This window comes from Ochotona curzoniae, unplaced genomic scaffold (assembly GCF_017591425.1).
Source record: "Ochotona curzoniae isolate NIBS_2020 unplaced genomic scaffold, NIBS_Ocur_1.0 contig_3498, whole genome shotgun sequence".
Classification (NCBI taxonomy): Eukaryota; Metazoa; Chordata; class Mammalia; order Lagomorpha; family Ochotonidae; genus Ochotona; species Ochotona curzoniae.
This window is the reverse complement of record NW_024465885.1, coordinates 10,382,329-10,402,500: the sequence shown is the minus strand read 5'-3', so window position 1 is coordinate 10,402,500 and position 20,172 is coordinate 10,382,329. Positions and strand designations below refer to the sequence as shown.

Sequence of the window (20,172 nt, the reverse complement as noted above, 5' to 3'; positions counted from 1 at the left end):
CATAATAATAAAACGGAAAAAAATTATAAACCCTGGTAGTCATGATCCAACATGAAGAAATATTTTTAAAGTATTAGCGATTTGAGTCCATTGTTTATCTTAAAACTATAATGAGTGGAAAATAGACAGTACGATACCACTATGCATTACCTAGCACAGAATTAAACTGAGGGTTAAAAATTACAGTGGTTATTGCAATACCTTGGAAGGATTCCAAAAAATTGAACATTTAGTCATGATATGAATAGTCAAAGCTTTTAGTAAACAAACAAAATCATTGAGATATTCCTTAGCATTTTAAATAATATTTTCGAGAACTTTTCAAAAAATAATACTTACTGTGAATCTTTAAAGATATTATCAGTAACATAATGAGGAAACTAACAAACCTTTTGTAGCACCATTATTCAACAGATGGATGTTATTAAAAATGCAGTGACTACTCAAAAATAAGATACATAAATTGTGGAAATTTGTATCACTTGTAAGCTATACCGCTTTCATTTTTTAAAAGAGTTATTTAATTTAAAGTTTGTGTTTTATATATATATATATAGAGAGAGAGAGAGCAAGAGAGAGAGAGACCAACTACTGATTTACTCTAGAGGTATAATGCCTAGGACTGGGCCAGGTGATTCATTTAGCCATTCCCAGAGACCAAGCACTTGGGCCATCTTTTGCCACTGTTTCCAGGCAAGCACAGAGCTGGAGCAAAGCAGAGTCACCCATACAATACACTTACATTACAGATTGCAATTTTATCTGCTGTACCACACCACTGATTCCAACAATATGATTTTCTAAACAGATAAATTATTTCTTCCAGTGTCTTTTACGGGAATCTGTTTACTTGTATTATTATTTACTAGCATGGATTTTTTTTAATAATGGGTAAACAGATATGGTATATACATTACCACTTTGTTGTTAAGGAGGATATATCTTATTAAACATAAATATTAATAAGCTCCTGTACCCTGGCTTCAGATTTGCCCAGCTCCAGGTGTTGCAGCTGTTTCGGGGGAGGGACCAGATCATGGAATATTCTCTCTGTCTCTCTTCATCTCTCTGTCTCTGTCTCTGTCTCTGTCTCTCTCTCTCTGTGTTCCCATTACCCTTGTTCTGTAATTCTGCCTATCAAATAAAATAGATGCATCCTTAAAAGGGACTATTCATGTAAGGTTTATTATTAATGTACCTTTAATTACATTGAAGATATTCCTATATATTCAAGACATTACACTTGATCTTAGCCAAAAGACCGAGAAGCGATTATATTAAAGATATTGAAGATGAACAAAATATATAATTTTAACCAGCACTAAGGATTAAAAAAAAAAAACTGTATTAAAGGAAATAGAAAAAAATCAAGCTATGTTTCTCATATTTTTTAAAAGATTTATTTATTTTTATTGGAAAGGTGAATATATGCAGAGTGGAAGAGAGAAATAGAGGAAGATCTTCTGTTTGATGATTCATACCCCAAGCAGCGGCAATGGCTGGAGCTGAGCCAATCAGAAGCCAGGAGCCAGGAGCTCTTCTGGGTTTCCCTTGTGGGTGCAGGGTCCCAAGGCTTTGGGCTGTCTTTGACTGCTTTCCCAGGCCACAAGCATAGAGCTCAATGGGGAGCAGAACTGCCAGGATTAGAACCAGTGACCCTATGGTATCCCAGTGTGTGCAAGGCAAGGACTTTAACCTCCATGTTATAGCACTGGGCCCTATGTGTTTCCATATTATTTCAAACAGTTCAAAGTTTTATATTTTATTTCCTTTGTCCTTCTTATCCATGTTTTTTAAACTTTCATAGTACATTTGCTTCTCTAAATATATCTAAGGCTAAATTTCAATATCAATTGTAATCATCTTCTCCCTCAATTGACTTAATTTAAAAACAAATTTACACTTCTTGTCATTTCCCTTTGATTTCATTTTAATTGTCTCCTGGATTTATGAGCATTCATAGATAAGGTTCACAAATTCTCTCTTCTATTTTCTTTTAAATATCTTCACTTAAGTCTTTATTGAATTTTGAATTAGAATATCAAAAGAGAAAAATAAACCATGGGACAATTTTTAGATTAGTCAAACATTAAGGGTTACATTTATAACCTTCGGGAAAGACTGCTTTGAAAAATTACTTAAATTATACCTTAGAGAGAAGGTATGAGCGTTTACCAAAATAAGCAGCTTTTCTTCTAAGTAATAACATATTCAATTAAAGCTTAGTTTTTATTAGTATGTGTGTACAGAATTTAAATGTATGTGTACAGACCATATTTTCAAAAATTTGTAGAAAATTTGAATATCTTTTTTGGTAGTGTAACAGAAAAGACAGAAATTCCTAAATAGCACTGCACCTTCTGACTCATTTTCTTAAAATTTTGAATAAGTTGTAATAAGTTATTACCTATATATTTAAAGTTAGTTGTACTGATATTTCTTAAACGCTGTTTCTTCTTTAAATCCATGTTATTTTCCTTGAGGTTATATATCTTCAATACATCTGATTTGTGTTGAATACTTCCTTTTATTTAATTAGAGATATTTCATCATTCAGAATGTTACTCTTTTATTTTAAAACGTATTTATTTGAAAGGCAGGAAAGAGGGCAGTGATCATCCATTCACTTGGATCAGTCAATTAACTACAATAGGCTGAATTGGACCTGAGTTGGCCCCGGGCAGAGCACCCTTGTTCCACATGGTTGACCATGGCCCAGTCAGTTAGACTTTTCAGGCACATTGGCAAGGAGTGGATTGGAAGAAGAGAAGCCTGGATTTAAACTGACACTTCAATGAGATGCCAGTATTGCAGACTGCTTAGCTCTGCACCACAAATTTCTGATGCAATATAACTTTATTTTTTCCTCCATCTGTAATGTTGGATTGAGGACAGCCACCCAACACCACTGCAGGGTCCCCAGCGTGCGATATGCTCTCAGGCTCCTGCTCCAGAGGTTTTGATAGTTCACTGTGTCTAAATTACTGTTGATCTCACCACTCCAAGAATGATGGAATCTGCATCTGCTTGACCTAGTCCACCTCAGATTCTCTATTTGCCCACTTCTTCACTGCTAACATTTGATTGGGGTAGGTGATCAATTTATTCTGCCCACCAGCCTCTGTTATGGTACCAAGTGTCCTCTGCAGATTACAATGTACTGTCATATCCTACAGTGCATCTGGATATGCTGGCCACTGCTCTGTTTAAACCACTGAGGAGGCCTGGTTCTGAAACATGCACTGCACAGTCAGACTATGTATTCGCTGTTCTCTCCAAGGTTGTGTTCTGAGTGCAGCAATTCGGTTGGAGGAGTATGGGATCCCTAAAGAAACTTCATTTGAGGTTGTCCCAGACCTGTGTGATTGCTAATGTAGGGTCTGGTAGAGTCTGTCATCCCAATCAGTTATGTACCTGCTGCTGATTTAAACTGTCGGGTCAGTTCTGTCTCCAGCCCTGTCTTCTACACAAAAGAATCAGTATTTCAGCAAGGCCCAATCCTGACAACCACACACTCAGCCCTCATGTAAACCAGTGACAGCTGTGACCTGGTTGGAGCAACCCATGCCCGGCCCACCATCAATTTAATCTTACCCTGGCAGGGGTGACTGACTATCCAGCCCAGCCAGCCCCCTGTCCTGGCCCTCAGTGAACTAGCATGTGTTGTGATCAAACCCGTCCCGACCAACACTCCATTTTTGTGCTTGGATTAGCCAGAAGTTGATATGATCTGGCCCAGCCTGGTTCACCCCTGACATGTGCTAAATGTATACATGTGAGCACAATTACCTATCTGTTCCCTATCATGGTTCTTGTGCTCACCTGCAGGTGCCATGTGTCAAAAGAGTTGTTCCCCAAGCTCCTCAGAATTTCTCCCAATGAAAGATCTTACGCCCATTGGTGGGTCCATGGGCCAGCCCTACTTAGTCCATCTCCTACCCTAGCAGGAACAGTGGTTTGTCCTGACTGGCCTTCACCCATTCTAGGTTTTACTATTGGATTTTGCAGCACAGCCAAGCCTGGTCCACACCCACAGTTCACACATTGTTCAGCAGGGGTAGAGACCTAGCCCAGCCTATCCTACACCTACCCTAGTTCTCACGAGCACCATTGGGTTTTGGGAATCTAGCCCAGTCTGGTGCATCACAGATCCAGCCCACAACCTTGCCAAAAGATGCAGAAGCCATGTCCAGAGTAGATATCAGTCCCCACCCCAGCCCTTGCCCTCATCAGTGGTAACCACACCCCAGCCAGTGTGTCCCCTTAGCTCCCCAACCAGGCCTGTTCCCAGCCATAGATCATGTATGTGCCAGTTTTGGCTCTGACGCTGCTTGGCATAGTTCCTCATGTGTCTTGGTCTTTGCTTTTGGAGGCTGTAACCCCGCCTGACTTACCCTGCCCCTAGTCCCCAATCTAGGTGTCGGGTGTTGGAACATGGCCCAGCACAGATTCCCTCAGCCGCAAGCCATGGGAAATAAATTCCATCAGATACACTATAAATGGAATAGAGGCATTTCTTACATTCAGGTGAAGTATCAGGCTAATCACTTAAATATCTGAATTCAGAGCAAAACAAACCACTGATTATGTAACTTTATTATCACATTATCTTCAACCATATGTAAACTCTCCTTACTTCCCCATTTAAACTCCAAAATTATTTTTAAGCTTACCCCATAGCACTGCTTTGGCGGTGTCCCACAAGTTTTAGAATGTTGTGTTAGAGTTTTCATTGGTTTCCATAAAATTTTTTATCTCATCTTTAATTTCTTCTCTGACCCATTGTTTGTTTAATACCATATCGTTCAACTTCCAAGAGTGTCTATATTTCCTGGGGAGTTTTGAGTTGCTGATTTCCAGTTAAATTCCATGGTGGTCTGAGCAGGTACATGGTATGATTCTAATATTTTGGAAGGTATTTAGATTCGCATTGTGTTCTCTCATGTAGTTGATTCTGGAGACGGTGCCATGCACCACTGAGAAGAATGTATAGTCTGTGTCCCACTCAAGAAATGGGCACGGGAAATGGGCAAACACTTCACAAAGGAACAAGCCCAAATGGCAAACAAACATATGAAAAAATGCTCCAGTTCCCTGGCAATAAGGGAAATCCAAATTAAGACATCAGTGAGTACCACCTAACACCAGTAAGACTGGCCCACATAAAAAAGAACACCAACGACACTTGTTGGCGAGGATGCAGGGAAAAGGGAACCCTACTCCACTGCTGGTGGAGCTGCAGGTTGGTACAGCCTTTATTGACATCAGTATGAAGAACACTTAAACAACTCAAAATCTGCATACCATATGATCCAGCAATAGCACTCCTAGGAATATATCCAAAACACCTGTTTCATGAAAAACCAACATGCACCCCTATGTTCATAGCAGCACAATCAGTAATTGCCAAAACATGGAAGCAACCGAAATGCCCATCAGCAGAAGATTGGATAAGAAAGCTTTGGTTCATCTACTCCATGGAATACTACTCAGCTATTAAAAAAAACAAACAAACAAAAAAAACAAAATGCAGTTCGTTGTGGCTAAATGGGCCCAACTGGAAACTATAATGCTAAGGGAAATGAGCGAATCCCAAAAGATTAGATACCACATGTTTGCCTTGATTTAACCTGTATTTTTTTGATCCTGTCAATGATACTGTCTCAACCCATATGTTTCAAAATATTGAATTTGCATTATTTTCAACATATTGTTTCCTCAATACTATGTCAATCAATTCCATAACACTATATATTGTTGCTGATGTTTTGTTGGGGCTTTTCACTGACGGGGTTTTACTCTGTTAGCTTTGCCTTCAGACCAGGGAAGGCCTCCCCAAGAAGCCTTTAAATGTTATGAGGACAATAAGATGCTGAACTCAATGCTGGGCATGTGTTTGCAATGAAGGAATCTCAATTGAACTTGAACTGTGGTTATGCACCATGGGGGGAGGGTTGTGGGAGAGCCGGGGAAATCAAAGCGCCTATAAAACTGTATCACTCGGGCCCGGCGCAGTGGCGCAAGTGATTAAAGGTCCTCGCCTTGCACGCCCAGGATCCCATATGGGCGCCGGTTCTAATCCCAGCAGCCCCACTTCCCTTCCAGCTCCCTGCCTGTGGCCTGGGAAAGCAGTCGAGGACGGCCCAAAGCTTTGGGAACCTGCACCCGCGTGGGAGACCCGGAAGAGGCTCCTGGCTTCGGATTGGCATAGCATCGACAGTTGCGCTCACTTGGGGAGTGAATCATTGGACGGAAGATCTTCCTCTCTGTCTCTCCTCTCTGTATATCTGCCTTTCCAATGAAAAAATAATAAAAATAAATCTTTAAAAAAAAACTGTATCACATAATACAATGTTATTAACAATAAAAAAAGAAAAAAATATTTTTAATTCCTTTGAAGCATAAAATTGATCTCTTGGCTTTTCCTCTTGTATTTTCTACACTGTCCTATAAATAAAATATAAAATATTATGCCAGGGCCCAGCGCGGTGGCTCAGTGGTTAAGGTCCTTGCCTTGCACGCCCAGGATCCCATATGGCTGCCGGTTCTATCCTAGTGGCCCCACTTCCCTTCCAGCTCCCTGCCTGTGGCCTGGGAAAGCAGTGGAGGACGGCCCAAAGCTTTGGGACCCTGCACCCACGTGGGAGACCCTGGAAGAGGTTCCTGGCTTCGGATTGGCATAGCATCAGCCGTTGCACTCACTTGGGGAGTGAATCATTGGACGGAAGATCTTCCTCTCTGTCTCTCCTCTCTGTATATCCGCCTTTCCAATAAAAAATAATAAAAATAAATCTTTAAAAAAATATTATGCCAGAAAAGAGGTTGTGTGCTCTTAGCATAATTACATCTTAATTTTTTACTACCTACATGGTTGGTATTCAGGATTCATATCAATCATGCTATATCCAAGTAAGTATTAAAACATTTGTTTTGAAAGCAAAAACGTTAAACTGCAATATATTTGTGAAAATTATTAGCTTAAATCTTGGTTACACTTATAAAATTTTACTCATCTCATTATTTTAAAGCTAGTACTTAGGTCACTCACAAGTAAGATGTCTTTTATTCTATCATTATTTACTTGTAATGTGTTTTAGGTTTTTCTAATTGTTCACCTCAACTGCCTGTTTTTAATCTTTCTATACAGTTCATATTTTACCAGAGGTTACCTGTTTGGATATGCAAATCTAGAGAATTCACTAACAGTAGTGGCCAGAATGGAGATGAAAATTATCCCTTAGCTTTAAAGTCTTTTGATCCATAAACAAGATTTCATAGCTTGGATTGATATCTATTCTCACTTGACTCAAAATACTAGTTATGTTCAACCAATGTGCAGCACCCTGCTCTTCAGCATTACTTCTAGTGCCAGTTCTCCACATGACTGACAGGTCTCTTTCCAAAACAGAAAGATGATTCCGTTAACCACAGCAAGATCTGCAGATATGAGTAAGGGAACACCACACTTCAGACAAATACCCATTTTGCTCTGTCTTCACGTTTTAAGTTTCACTCTAGCAGTTCTTCTTGACTGCAAAGCATTTTTTTTAACTATCATATTTTCATTTGAAAGGCAACTTTCTACAGAGAAGAGAAACAGATAAAAAGATCTTCTCTCTGCTTGTTCACTCTCCCAAGTGGCCACAGAGGAATTTGTTATAGGCCTCCCAAGTGGGCGCACATTTGTGCATAGGTCCAAAGTCCAGAGTTAGCTTCTGATGGCTTCCCGGATACATTCACAAGGGGCTGAATTGAAAGTGAAGCAGCTGGCACAATATTTCCTATTGGCACCTCAGGCAGAAGCTAAACCTGTTCTGCCACAATGTCAACCCTGACAGTTTTGTAGTAAAGTACTGGAAAGTGTCTTACTCTAATAGGTCACTCACATTTACAATATAGTAATTACCTCTACAGCTCCCAGATATTAAATAAGACCTTCAGATTATTAATTATTAATTCATATTTAGAGGATATTATAAATATATCTCCTAAATATGAAATTAGTATTGCCCATCTACAGGTTCTAGACTAAAAAACAGCCAAATCCACCTGTCCAAACAGTAGTGCGACTAATTAAGATGCTTTCTTTAGACTATTAGCTGAAATTCTACTTTAGTAGTTCAATTCTGGTATTATTTTTTCTGTAATTTGTACAAAACACTGCTGCAGGGCCCGGCGCGGTGGCGCAGTGGTTAAGGTCCTCACCTTGCACGCCCGGGATCCCATGTGGGCGCCGGTTCTAATCCCAGCAGCCCCGCTTCCCTTCCAGCTCCCTGCCTGTGGTCCGGGAAAGCAGTCGAGGACGGCCCAAGGCTTTGGGACCCTGCACCCGCGTGGGAGACCCGGAAGAGGCTCCTGGCTTCGGATTGGCATAGTATCGGCCCGTTGCGCTCACTTGGGGAGTGAATCATTGGACGGAAGATCTTCCTCTCTGTCTCTCCTCTCTGTATATCCGCCTTTCCAATGAAAAAATAATAAAAATAAATCTTTAAAAAATCACGTGTTAAGAACAGAAAGACTAAACCTGTATTTATTGGATAAGAAAAAAAAAAGGTTTCAATGAAAATAGGTGATCCCATGCACAGACACTATCAGAGCAACCTGCTAAGCGAATGAGACAGTTAATGCTTACAGCTGTGTACTGTGTTCTATGTATGCTACATGAGAATGTGGAGCAAAACTGCCAAAAAAAAAAAAAAATCAAATAAAACCATTAATGTCAGAGAACTATAGAAAGAAAAAAAAATCTACGTTAAGATTGGAAATTTGATTTCTTCAATCTGAGAATGTTCAGATAACAGTGTTAACATGTCTCCGTAGAATCAGATGATATTTAGCATAAATATTAATGACATCATTAGAATTAGATTGCTTTACACAAGTGTATAGTTCTTTCATTCATTCTTGCAATTTGAAACTGCTGAATATTCATAGTGTCATTCAGATTTGAGATCGTAAGTATCAATATGCTCAGACAAACTGGTGAAACACTCCCAGGAGCATGAGTGTCAAGGGTGCAGATGAAAAGATCAGAAATTTCTCAGGTGTGTGCACAGCAGTCATCTGTGTAGGAAAATATTTTTGATGTCCTTTTCTTACATATACTGAGTATTGAAGACGTATTTGTCTGTGTTCCTGTATTAATCAATTTATCCTCATGTTAAAATCCCTGAAAAATCTCTTCACCATATAGTACATTAGCATAAGAGAGGGGGGTCTCCTAATTTTCTGTTTCAATTAGCATATTTCAACAGTCTGACTGTTAGTGATTTCTGAAAAAACACAAATATGATGATTTTCAGTATTACTATGTCATAAGATCTATACAGGCCAAAAGAAAAATTATATCCTTTTAAATTGAGAGTATGTAGTTCTCGCGTGGCTATCTTCCAGCTGAACATGAGCATCTGCCATGCTTCTCTGATATGTTAGAAATAATTATTCATCTAATATACCATAGAAAATTTCTTATATTAAATCTACATAATATGATATCTATAACAAACATGACATGATTTTAATTTTATTTTCATTACTTTTTAGATTCTTAGTATATAGTCATATTTGACTAATAATTTGAAAATCTGTTTTGACAGTAAGCTTAGCCAGCTCATGAATATCCTGTGGTTCCCCTTCTATTGTAAAACGGCATTATTTCATCCAATTAGCAATTGGATATAGAACCATAAACTGGCACATAACTAGTCATACACTTTCACTGAAACGACACTAATGCTTCAACCAGTGGTGAAATTACCATAGTGGTTTTTTTTTTCTTTTGTTTGTTTGTGGAAAGTTTATTTTAAAACAGATAATTTCATACACATATAGGGCCATATTCAGGGGTAGAATGGACAGGAGGTGAAAGGTGAAACAGACACATTGTTACTTTCATCTTGTGTCATGGGAAGTGAGAGAGAAAGGGAGAGGAAGAGGGGAGGAACCCCTCCCTCTTGCCCAGCATCCTAAGAGCCAGAAAAGGGAGTGGTTACATGGTATTATCACTCAAAGTCACAGGTTAGGGATACTACATACTAGAAAACGGGGCCATTTTATCAGGACTCTGGGCTGATATTAGGTGGACATTCATCATCCCTGGGTACTGGTGCAGTTGGGAGACTGTGTGTAGCTTTTCCCCGGTCTGCCCCCTCCCCCAGATATAGGAAAAGGAAATGGAAAACTTGGACGAAATGATCACACTCACTTTTCCTTGACCCTCAATCCTTCTCCCCACCCGCCCCCATCAATTACATAAGCATTATCTAAAATAAAAATTAAAAACGAAACGAAACAAACCACATCAGTCTGGTGCCCCGCCAGAACCCAGGCCTCAGGCCCCTGGCGTGGTGTAGTGGTGCACGCCAGGTGTGACTGCCTAGGACCAGGCAGACCCTGGTGACTGGCTCCTCCTCTCTTCCCCCATCAGCCGTGGGCCCTGGCCTCCGTCCCCTGGCTACCACAATGATGTCCCACGTGTACAAGGCTATCTAAGCAGGCCCCTGGCCTCAGGTACCATAGACCTGTCGAGACCTATGCCGAGTCTGAACAGTCGTGTATTACTTCCAGAAATGTCAGAATGTAGAAAGAGCATTCACACACTAAAGTGTTTTGTTTGACAATTCCGGAAAAAAAAAATAACCTTAAATCCAGTTCACAGGATAAAGATGGGTTTTATTCTGGATGTTTCCGTGTGAATGATGTGTGTGTGTGACACCGAGTGTTCAACTTCTTGTCACGCGCGGTACTACTTGCTAATTTTAGTTAATATTTTTTGTTTGTTTTTAATATGTTATCCCTATTTTCTGTTTTATTACAGAAATTAGCACTTTCAAAATCAACTAGACCATTTTGCAGTATTTTGCTAAAAGGCCATTGCCTTCATTTAATAAAAATAAGAGGAATTTTTGGGAGCAAGAAATATATAATCTTTCATTTTAAGGTTTACAACCAGTGTGCTTGTGCCTCTGTTGGTGATTCGCTAACATGTCAATTTCTCTAATAGATCTTTTACCTTGCTTCAGTAGTTGTATTGAAATTTCAAAATAGTGATGCTCAAATTTATCATTTATTTTTTCATCAATTAATCTGTACAGATAAGTTCATTACAATGATCTTTGAAATTCATTTTAATATTTCATTTATTATTACATTGAGGTAACATTATAAATTCATATAACGGTCAAAGCTGTATTGGCTCAGCAAATAAAACAAAAGGACAACAGTCCAGCAGGAAGCCGTAATCTAGTGAAAATCTGTTCAACCGCCCTTGTATAAAACAAACTTTAAAATAGTCACAGAATAATTAAAACCATCATATCACACCGAGACAGCCGTGGCATTTTGCTGTCAGGCAATTTGGGAAAAACAAGAAAATGTGGGTTCCCTTCAGACATAAGTAGTTCCTGAGCCCCCAATCGGCTCCACAGACTAGACTTCATAAAGTCTGAGAAATTCTCCCGTAATCAGGACAGGCATTGCTGCTAGCCACCATGCCTTCTTAATATTTCCCTTTCAAAATGTCACGCTGTGACAAGGAACCAACAGGATAGAAGCTGGTTGGTGATGACGCTGTGTTTTCCTAGGATCTTCATTGGTTTACTGTGTGTCATACAATACTAAAATCCCTATGTGAAAAGCAGGATTTAATGCTTTGTTCTTTTCCATTAATTACTCAGATTTTTTTTTTTTTTTTTTAAGATTTATTTCATTTTAAAGTCAGACAGAGAGGAGGAGAGACAAAGAGGAAGATCTTCAGTCCAATGATTCACTCCCCGAGTGATCACTACTGCCGGAGCTGCACCAGTCTGGAGCCAAGAGTCAGGAACTTCCTCCAGGTCTCCCACACGGGTGCAGGGTCCCAAAGCTTTGGGCCGTCCTTGACTGCTTTCCCAGGCCACGAGCAGGGAGCTGGAAGGGAACGGGAGCTGCTGAGATTAGAACTGGCGCCCATATGGGATCCCAGCACATTCAAGACAAGCATTTTAGCTGGTAGGCCACCGCGCCAGGCCCAATATGAAGCTTGAAACAGTTCCTTTGTAAAAGTCTCCAGGCCTGGAAAATTACATTTTCATCTCCTTACAATTTCAAAAATGTAGGCATGTTTGCATGTTTAACTTTGTATTTTTTTTTAATTGATGCTCTAGTATGTCCTACTTTTTGCTTTGAGTAGCTCTTCTGATTAACTCCTGAGATATTTGAACGGAATGAAGTACGTTTTGATTTTTTTCCTTCTGAATTAACAATATTCAGATTTGTATTAAATATTTAATGTCCCAGATTTGGAGTAAAGCTTTTATTAAACAGGTGCAAGTTACTCTGACTGAAGAGTAGGATATACTATAAAGTCTATATTGCTAATCTAAGTTAAGATCTTAGACATAAATAATTCAACCTGATTTACGCCCCATATGCATTTCATTCTCAGAATTATGAAACTAGTGTTTTTGATTTTACGTGTTAGTAATATATTAGTAATATTCTGGCACTGTTTTCTTCCCCAATTAACCACAATGTATAGATTTTTTTTTTCTGCACCGAGTGAGACTTAGAGAGGCACAGTGTGAGTACAGTCACACTCCTTTAGCCTTTCTTTTTTATTCCGTTTAACGCGAGAACGTGCTTGATGCTGGCTGCAGCAGAAATTAAGCTTGTAAGACATATTTTATGTTTGTAACAGGAATATGATTCTCCATGAGAGAAAATGATGAGTACCTACTTGAACTGATTTGAAACAATAAAAAAGTGATTTTTCTTATATGAAAGAATAGTTTCCTCCAATATTGAGATGATTTTGAGAACTAAAAATAAATCAATGAGCAGAATATATTAACTTTCTCTTTTCATTAGGATACCGTTCCTTTGGTGATTTAAAAGATGTTTTGACTCACGTATTATTCTCAACCTATTCTTCTCCCATAACTATTTTTGGACTCCCTATCAGAATTATTCCATTTACTTGCGCACAAAACATTGCTTATGTCTTAGGCACATTCCCAGAACAATGCTTTGTTTATATATATTCTTACAACTTTTTCCCTTTATCTTCTGATTTTCATTGTTTTATGTTATTTTGCCAGGGAAGTATTTGTTAATCATAGAGATTTCGTGATTTGGATAGAAAAGCTCCATAGAATTCACATATTCTGGAGTTAATACGCTCTGAGTATTTAATGTATGCCAGGTGCTGTTCCAGGTTCTTCTGTACCAAAAAAAAAATGCAAAACATAGAGTTGAATTCAAGTTATTCATTTCCTGCTAAGCAGTTAAAGGATATTTCATCAAAACTTCAAGTTTTAGCAAAGAGATAATCACTACCTTACTAGCCAAATAAAAAGTTGCTCAATAAATACTTCAAGTTTGTTGGTCACCATAAACTCTTCTGGAAATATGAGTGTCATGGCTTTTCGACCTTTTGGAAAAGGAAATGTGGAAATAAGAGTGTGGATAGCGTTCAATGTTGTGGGTTTATTCTCTGATTTGTGAATATGCATTAATGCTGATATTTGAAGATACAAATATTTTGAAAAAATATCACACATGTTGTAGTGACTAGATTAACAGAGAGAAATCATTTGTGATATGTGCCTATCATATAAAAGAAGGCTCTAATTTGTGAATTGCTTGTAGTGTCCTAATATAATTTATAGTCTTCAATTTTGCTGTCTAAGATATTCTTCTACGAAGATGACCTTATAAATATATGTATGATTAGGTTTGAGGAGGATTTCATAATAAGTCCATTTAGCAATCCTGATTTCTAATATTATTCAATGTTTTGGGTAAACATAATTTAGAAGGTACAGGGGCCAGAGATATCTTTCAATATTCTTCTGGGTTTTTTGGCTTTTGTTTGTTTGTTTGATAAGTACTATTTTGTGATGAAATATTTGAAGAATTCAGTTTCCAGTATAGGACAGTGCCAGATTCCTTAGAAATGACATTATTGAATGAAAAATGGAACATATAACTTACAGGAAAGACCACTAACTGAGAGACAAATCGTATTACTGTAAAGCAAATGCAGTAATAGAACATTATAGCATTATTTTTTTTTCTGAAGGAAATAGCTTGAAAAAGTGGTTAGGAAAACTTTCACAATTTATTTTCAAATTTCATCTTTCCTAGCGCTTATTTGTTTCAGTCAATAAAAATAAACAAAAATGAAAACATAATGAGGTAAGGTATGAAAAATTAAAATGTGTTTTTCTGGCTCCACTTTAAAGGGATAACATTTAGGTTTATCCAAGTTTGACAGGTATCCTAGGAATTTGCTCTTGTGGATCAAGGTAGCTATTGAATCCTTCCGCTAAGTCCTGTAAGTAATCAACAATTCACTGTTTGGTCACAACCAAAGGCTGGACAGATAAAGTTTTCTCATGTAGCCTTTCTTAGAGGGATATGGGTACTCATTGGGCTGATTATACTGAATGCTTATGTATACTGTTGGGTGGACAACACCAAGTTCATCACTGGCAAGCTACATTCCTCAGAAAGCTGGTGGAATGTGTTACTGCTACTTCTTAGCTTCCCAGTCACTAGACCTTTGCCAAAATTTACCTTTGCTGGAAGTGTTGAGTTATTTCTCACAGAGTTAACTCTTCGTTCTGTCATTAGTACTTCTGGAAGAATAGATACTTCTCAAGAACCTTGCCATACTTTGATTCAGCAGTTGTTAAAGATTATAAATTAGCACTTCATTTTGTTTATTAAACAAAGAACAACCAATTCTACAAGTAGACTTGTATTCCAGATTTATTGCTGTTCAGAGTTTTTTATTTTGATATGTCATCAATTTTTATTCATTGTATGATAATTCTGTTTCATTAGTGTTTCAATGTAATAAAACTGTTCAGCAAATCACTTAGCTAATTACTTTCTAACACAGATTGAAATGGTACAATTCTTTGAAGAAGCTTGACTCCATTGATTTAGATTTTTAATTTTCTTTTGAATTTTAATATTTCCATAGCAAGTATTTCTTGAATGTCTCACAAATCCCAGAAATGCAATTCTAGGTAACCCTTGACTTCATCATCTTACTTTGCTTACTATCTCTCTAAGGTTGACTTTCCTTCACTGGAAACAATTACATGACATCAGGGAAATAAACAGAATTTCAGGGACTCTGAAATTAGAATTACAATTCCATTCCACAAACACAACTTAGTAAGCATTTCAATTTGTACTCTCATATTTTCTACACCATCTGTAGTATTGTTCTGTATATGAAGTATTATAAGAAAATGACTGCCTTAATATGAGTCTTCATCAACATCAGTCATGAAGAATATCACAATTTGGGGTTTTACATTGTTCTAACAAGAAGACTACAAAATTCAACGGGCGTAGCAAGATAGAAGTAGGAAATTGTGGAGGAAAGATGGACATTTGAGATTTTTTGACTTGCTTTTACATTTCTGCCATTCTCTGCAGTACATTCTCAAATATACCATTCTAATATCTGTCATCCTTTTTTCCCTGGTAAATAGGAGAGATTAATAAGAATCTGAAACATCAGGGTTCAGTGTTGTAGCCGAATAGGTTAAGCCACCACTGCCAAAGACACTGCCTCAAAACACTGGTTCAAGTCCCAGATATTCCATTTCCAATTCAGTTTCCTGCTAATGAGCCTGGGCCACTTCCACCCACATGGAAGATCCTGATGAAAAGTTGCTGATTTATGAATTTGTCCAGGTGCAGCCACAGATGTTGCAGCCATTTGCGGAGTGAATTACCAAGATCTGTATTTCTCTCTCTCTTTCTTTCTCACCCCCCTCTCTTTCTCTCTCTCTCACCACCCCCCCTCACCCTCTGCCTCCTGCTCTCTCTCTCCAACATGGCTTTCATATACATCAATCAATATAAATACATTAATCTTAAAAAAAACCTGAGTATGACCTTGTTATGCGTAAGATTGGGATCAGAGCTGATTTTATTATACATATCAGGTGAATCAAAATTTGTTTACATGGCCACATCTAGCAAAAAGAAATTTTAAAAAAAATATTTAGCAGAATGCACTTATGAGCATACAAATATCTATTAATAAGGAAAAAAAGACAGGCCAAGCACAGTGGCCTAGTGGCTGAAGTCCTCTCCTTACATGCCGCAGATCCCATACCGGCACAGGTTTATATCCCGGCTGTCCCACTTCCCATCCAGTTCCCTGCTTGTGGCCTGAGAAAGCAGTAGAGGATGTCCCAAAACCTTGGGACCCTGCATCCATGAGGGAGACCCAGAAGAAGCTCCTGGCTCCTGGCTTCGGATTGGTTCAGCTCCGGAAGTGCAGGCACTTGTGGAGTGAATCAGGAGATGGAAGATCTTCCTCTCTGTCTCTCTTCCTCTTTGCATATATGACTTTGCAATAAAAATAAATAAATCTTTAAAAAACAACAAGAAGAGAAAGAAAAAAGAATGATTCTTGCCAGATAACTGGCATTTTGCTAAACTTGAATTCTTTCTGGTTCTATTTTTGAACTGTTTCCATTATTTTCTAAAAATATACTGGATTAAAGAGAGTAGTGTAGCCTTTCCTGTAGTGGCCCTAGGATAATCACTAATGATATGATTTTACTGTCATGATACATATGACACTTATTGTGAACCTCGACTTCAGTGGAAGTGTATCCTTACCATTCATAGTTAAGTCTTCCAACACTTGCCCCTCTTATTTCAGCAGAACTGATACTAATAAAATGACACGTATGTCATGCTTATTAAAAATAATGATGAAAATAAAGGCTAATGAGTTCCATTTCACTAATCAGTACATTTATTTCTGTTCTTCTCTTTCTACTCTAATATAAGGGAAAGAAAACAACACTCCCTTTCCATCAAAGGCACTGCAGAGTTTAAATATTTAAGGAAATATGTTCATTATTAAATGCTAATAGTTCCAAAACGCTGGTAGTTCCAAAACTATTTTCACAGTGTTGGCTGCAATTTTCTGTTATCCTAAAATCCCTTCATATTTTCTCCAATTATCTCCACCCATATCATAATATTAACAGTGTAAGAAGTACGCAATAATGTTTTCTTCCTATTATCTAAGGAGACAGTATTTTAACATTCTTTATCTTCTCAAATGAACCTTCTTCATTTTCTGGAATATGTTTTATAAAATTAACATTAATATTTCTAAATATGACTATCTCTCTTTGGAATCCCCTTTAACAGTAGCAGTGATACTATTCAGATTTATCTACTTTTTCTTGAGCAAACCATACTAATGTGCGTGTAATGACAATTCATTGTGGTTTTAGTTTTTTATTTCCATAATTAGAATGATATTGATCATCTTTTCATATTCCTACTTTTTATCAGTCTATCTGTTAAAAGGAGTGTCTGTTCACAATGGCTAGATATTTTACTATTGTTTGTTTCCAGTGGGACTTGAAATGTACAGTTATATGGAATGTCTGCATCAAGAGAAATCTTGCTTTGTTACACCATCAGTCCCCATTATATGTGTATTAATTGTTTCACTTTTATTTTTTCATTTTTCTAATGCATTTTAATTTCTCCTTCTACCAACATGAATGCATTTTTTCGACCCATGATTTTCTCTGAAAGTATTCAATGTTTTTGATTACAAAAGTGTATTTCTAAATCTTGCATTTATTTTCTTATAAAATACCTCATTATCTGCCCTACTTACCATTTTTATTCACCTTGCACATAATTGCTTCTTTCCAAAATTGCACAGACTTAGTATACCAGTCATTCTAAGTACACAATGAATTCAAGATGGACAAATAAGCTTATGCCTAAATAAATCTTGGTTATATTGTAACCACATAGCAAAGGAAATGTAAAGTTGCAACAGCAATACACAACACCTATAATTTTGCAACTATTGAAGTCATCTTCTAAAACTCTAAATTTTAGCAAGAACGTGTTCTGTGATGTACATTTCTAAGGAGTCAATTTCAGTTCTCATAAGCTTGTGTGTGTTAAATTCCTGGTTCATTTTGGCCTTGATATAGTAAAGGCACCATTCCCAACTGAATATCTAAAGAGCTTAGAAAAAGCTGATAAAGGGCACATCTGAATCAAGTTTCACTAAGTTAAAATATACACTTCCTCATAGAAAATTCCTTTGTTTTTATCCTGAGAGAGGATGACAGTCCTCAGCGTCATTACTTAGAACCTCATTTAAAACATCTGTAGTATTCATTATATATAGGATCTTTTGAGAGAAACTAGAGGTTTTATACATAAAAGTAACAATGGCGAAAGTGATTTAATTTTAAAATATGATTTATTTAAGAGATAGCATGTTTTCACATTCTTTTAATTTTATTAAAAAAAAACCTATGTTTTCCATTTTGATCTGTGTTAGCCAAGTTTGAAATTTGAATAGCTTTTCTCTGTAATGAAATGAATATTTTAGTGCATAGAGTACATAATTTTAACATGAAATATGTATATGCTGTGAAGTAATGTGCATGCATCATTTACTACATAGTGAAGCAGATGCACTTTTAATTAAGCTCCATGATATACAGCATTTGACCAGAAGAATAATGCTTTGAATAGCCAATTCTATTAAAAGCCATAAGCTGGATAACATGCTTATAAATCATTAATTGAATGCCCCCCGAGAAAAAAAGGAATAAATGCTTGATTTAATAATTACTTCATAAAATAATTTTCTTTTTGTTCTAAGTAATTCAACATTTGTTCAATACTCTAATGATACAAGACACTATTGACAATAAATATGAAGATGAGGATGATCAAACTCTCCATCTGCTAACAAATTCTGTTTCTGGTGGACTGAAATGAAAGCACAGAAATTCAAAGAAACACACTTCTTTTTTGGATCTGACTATTTATTATAGGATATTTAAATTAATACATAATACAAAACAACATTGGGCACACAGATTGTTTTCCGCCTCTTGTATCATAGTACCAAGTCTAGGCCCACCTGATTTGCTTCTGATGCAGGTCACTGCTAAGTGCCTGGGAACATAGCAGAAGATTGACCAGATATTTAGGACCCTGACACCCATAAGGAAGGCCTGGAGGGAATTCCAGGTTTCTGGCTTTTTCCTGGCCCATCCCAAGCCGAAATAGCCACTTTGGAAGTAAAATGTTGTATGGAAGTTTTCTGCTTTGTGATTTTCTGGCTGTAATTCTTTTCCCCCTGTTGTCCCCCAATTTTTATTCCTCTCTCTCTTTCTCTCATTATTTTTGAAATAAACAAGACTTTTAAAAATGGGGGAAAAAGTACTATTGCGTGATACTACTAGTATAGAAGATTCTAATGAAGTAAAACCTAAATACTTACCTGGCAGAGGAGATACCACGATCAGGAAGGTGGCCTTCCCAGGGACAGGCTCACCCACTGCACTCCGGGTGTGCTAACCCTTGCAATTTTCCCCAATTGTGGGAAACTCAACTGTATAATTTGTGGTAGTGGGGGACTGCGTTTACTCTCTCCCCTGAAAAACTTAAAAAAAGAAAAAACAAAAACAAAAACAAAAAAAACCTTAAACCCAGAGAGTCAAATTGTAGCAGAGTCTTGGATAGAAAAGTGCTGGAGAGTTTTTAAAAGACCAAAAGTTTCATGTATATTAGAGGAGTAAGTTCAAGAGATGTTTTGAACTCTATGACACTGCAGTTTAAAAAATGCATGATTCAATATCAGTGGGGCCGGTGTCATGGCCTAGCTTTGAGGCAAAGTCTTTTCCTGTGGTATTGGCATCCATATAGGTACCGATTCATGTCCCAGCTACTCCATTTTCAATCCAGTTCCCATGTTGTGATCCAGAAAACAGTGAAGGATGGCTTAAGTCCTTGTGTCCCTGCGCTCATCTCTGAGTCCTAGAGGTAATTCTTTGTTCTAGGCTTCAGAGCAGTTACCTTAGTGTCATCCATGGTAAGCTCTTTTGGGAGTGAACCAGTGAATGAAAGATCTCTTTCCCTGCCTTTCTCTTTGTAAACTCTGCCTTTCGAATAAAAATGTGCATTTATATATTTATATACACACATATGCTATATATATTGTATATATACATATATACAACATATATTATATATGTATCTGCATATAATGTATTTTATTATGCAATGCAATATATGATATGTATATTTTATAAAATATATGATGCATATAATGTAATATATTTGAGTATTAGAGAAAATAATATTTAAGTATTAGAGAAA

At 37.3% G+C, this 20,172-nt stretch overlaps 1 non-coding gene across 1 annotated transcript; it reads left to right on the top strand.

The window, feature by feature from the left end:
• The first annotated feature begins 19,286 nt into the window (after positions 1–19,286).
• Positions 19,287–19,451, top strand: LOC121156953. The gene has a single exon (XR_005883943.1). It is a non-coding gene; the product is annotated as a U1 spliceosomal RNA (small nuclear RNA).
• Positions 19,452–20,172: the final 721 nt, after the last annotated feature.